General features: G+C 45.1%; 1 long non-coding RNA gene across 1 annotated transcript; it reads left to right on the top strand.

The window, feature by feature from the left end:
* The first annotated feature begins 1,280 nt into the window (after nt 1-1,280).
* LOC308187344 lies at nt 1,281-3,148 on the top strand. The gene is made up of 4 exons (XR_013944619.1): nt 1,281-1,448; nt 1,921-2,040; nt 2,549-2,629; nt 3,044-3,148. It is a non-coding gene; the product is annotated as an uncharacterized lncRNA (long non-coding RNA).
* Nucleotides 3,149-3,355: the final 207 nt, after the last annotated feature.

The raw sequence follows: 3,355 nt of genomic DNA, 5'->3' as shown, positions 1-3,355 counted from the left end.
TTGCTTTGAAATGACACTGGTTTCTGTTACCAGGAGAGGGGGTGGGAGGAAGGAGAGGGAAATAAAATCAATGCCTTAGGTACGTCTTAGCAAGATTTTCTTTTATTAGATGCCGACAGTATTTTCTCAACAGATGCAGAATAACTGCTAACTAGACTGCTAAAACCTGCTGGAGCAGGGGGGTAATAAACAGGCTGTACTAGCCTCCTGAGAGCAGGCTTGATAATGATCTATCAGGTCTCTTGTGTCCCGGAGTCCTTCAGATAATGCTGTTCTAGCTGCCTGGGCTAGGAAGCAGTGGGGAAAGTTAAAGGTGCAGAAGAACGACGTCTCCAAGAAGTAGTTCTGGATAGAGTTAACCTAGGCAATTTAAGATGTTCTTTTTCCCTCTGAATAATCCTAGTATAATCCTAGGTGTATTAGTTTAACCCACCCTAAACTGATGTCTGAGAGTGCCTGTCTTCTCAAACTGAATGATGACAAAGCTAAACGTGCATAGTGGTTACAGCTTCTGCAAACTTTGTGAATATGCCCGGAAATACTATACTTGAGTGATAAACTGACCTTTGGAATGATGTTTCAGCACTGTATTGTGACAGCCCTATCGCTGTCGTGACCTGGAACTGTGCATCTCTTTGCAAACCTTAGGTGCATGTTATCACGAGCTTGTCTTTCTTTCTGTCTTCAGAAAAAGCGCAGTGAGATTCCCTGCTACTGGGAGAAGCAGCCAGTAGGCTGTCAGAAAGCCAACTGTGCTTTTCATCACGCAAAGGGACGTTACATCGATGGAGTCTTCGTTAGAGTGAGTTTAGGTCCTTTTTCTTTAAGTATTGAGGAATTAATTTTGAATATTCCTTAGTGGGTGCCAATACTGTAGGAGACATCAGGTACCCGTTCATTTGTGAGTGCAGGAAAAGGTCTGCAGTCCTAGGTGGTCAGCTAAACCGAGTGTCCTGCTGGTGTACTGCTGGTATTTGTTTTCTGCTTTCATGCTCAGCTTCTCTCTGCTTTGTGTGATATTTGCCTTGCAGTTTGCTTTCTGTTGTTTCATCTTCTGCTGGGTGGCAGGGAGATGTGTTGTTGTTTGAAGGCAAGTCATTGTTCACGGTGTAAACAGTGGCGGGATGGGCAAAAGGAGATGCTGCATTCATTGCCTGTGCAGGTTATCTGCCTTACCTACCAATGCTCTTCGTGCATTGTGGCCAAAGTTTTAAACTGCCATGTTACTGATGATCCTCCTCTTCCTCTAGCTACACTGCCAAGTGTATCAAATCACGATGATTTGAAAGTGGCTCAGATGTCACTGCAGCAAAACAAACTTTCTGTCCAGTCCAATGCCTCTCCATAGCTAAGGGGGGTGACGAAAGTGGAAAACTCGGAAAATGTCCCAAGCCCTACACACCCTCCAGTTGTAATCAATGCTGCAGATGATGATGAAGATGACGATGGTGAGCATGCTTTGGTTCTTGGAAGGACTTTGTGCTGTAAATGAATGTATAAATCACAGATGAGCTGAGGTCTGACTAGCGATAGGGCAGGCAGTCTGGTCAGCTCGCTGGTGGCTTTGTCTGGCGGTCAGTGGACAGAACCTGAAATGCTGGAGGAAAGCTTAGAACCACTCTTGGCTTTAGCTGGTCTGTTGTGTAAAGCTCTATGTGAAAGTAGGAGGGAAATTCCTTTTTCTTCTGTCTGAAGAGTAATATGTTGTGTAGTAGTTAAAGCTGCAGAGAGAATCTAGAGTCCGAGATGTTTTGTCCTAGTGTAGTCTCCTTACGAGTTCATCAGGTCAGCGTAGCTGTATTAAAAAAAAAGAAAAAAAAAGCTTTTTTATATGAGCCATGGACTGGAGTGTCATCGCATGAGCTACATAATCATGAACAATCTGGTCTATGCATAGCTGAACAGATTTTTCCCCTTCAGACCAGCTTTCTGAGGCAGGAGAAGAAACTAAAACTCCCATCCAGCAACCAGCTGAGGAAGGCCAAAATGGATTACGGATGATTTCCACTCGGAAAGCCAGTGCTACTACTGCTAAGCAAGGTATTCCGGCACCTGTAGTAGGATAAATCGGAAGGAGAACTTGCCAATGAACTCGAAAGCAATGTGGCGTAAAAACACAACAGAATGTAGGGGTGCTGAATGGACTCGGTTATTTCCATGATCTCATTTCTCCCTAATAGCATCATGTGCCCATTGGGTCAGAAAGTTGAACTGCTTTTCTTTCCTTTTGGAGAACAAAACAGGGCCACAGCATGGAGTTTAAATGGCTGCACGTGCAGCCTGGCAACCACTGTTGAAAGCCATATCTAACGATAGAGGGATCTAATATCGTGTCAATGGATTAAAATTAAAACTACAATTTTTACCCTGAAGGGGGAAAGGAGGGGCAAAATGCCATTGATTCTACGGTTCTTTCAGTTGTGAGGAGTGTTGACGGGGTTTATTGTAAATGCTTCTGAAAGTTCCTGAGCACTAAGAAGCCTGAGGATCTGTGGTCCTCAGTGAGTGCCTCTAAGCCTTAGTCTCATTAAGTGTTTTCTGTTTTCAGAGGACGGTCTGAATTTTGGAATAAAAACACTTGAAGAAATCAAATCGCAGAAAATGAAGGAAAAAACTAAGAGACACGGTGGTGAGTTAATATTCCCTACTTTCTTACCCTGTTCACCTTCATCCCGTTTGACGTTCTTTTTTAAAAAAGAAATTCTTCCAGTAATACCGGGTAGCTGGCTATGCTTTGGTGAATCCAACTATTTGCCAAAGAAGTGAAATTTGATTGGCTTCAGAATGGCAGGTGATGGTGGCTGGGAGCTGCTTGAGGGAGAGACTTCCATTTTTAGCTGGGGGCATCGAGCAACCTGATTCTCAGCCAGCTGGTATTCTAGATGGGAATTGCAAGGGCAACCAGAGGCAAATTAGTCACCTCTCTTATTTACATGCTCTGGTCACTGTATGTTTGACAGTAACGGATAATTAAAGTTCTGTGTTCTTTGCGATAGTTTGTTATGTTTGGTAAACTTCCTTATGTTTTGCTTGCTCTGAACAGAAGGTCCTTCAAGATCTTCTCTTCCTCCCGTCGATTCTATGATTTTTCCTGCTCCGGAAAAGGAAAATGTCCGGGCAGGGGTGAGAACTGTGACGCCGTCTACAGAGGAAGGTAATAATTAATGCTTTTGTTTTGATTTCATTCCTCCTAAACTGGAAGGTTAAAACAGGAGCTCCGGAGCTCCCGGGGTCCCGCCAGGGGTCACCGGGGTGGGTCCTCGGGGGCACCTGGGGGCTTGCCGGGGGTCACCGGGGTTTGTACTCGGGGGCGCCTGGGGCTTGCCGGGGGTCACCGGGGTGGGTGCTCGGGGGC

This window comes from Anser brachyrhynchus (assembly GCF_964034855.1).
Source record: "Anser brachyrhynchus genome assembly, contig: SCAFFOLD_109, whole genome shotgun sequence".
Taxonomy (NCBI): Eukaryota; Metazoa; Chordata; class Aves; order Anseriformes; family Anatidae; genus Anser; species Anser brachyrhynchus.
The sequence above is the reverse complement of the archived record's forward strand: the minus strand, read 5'-3'. Positions and strand labels throughout refer to the sequence as shown.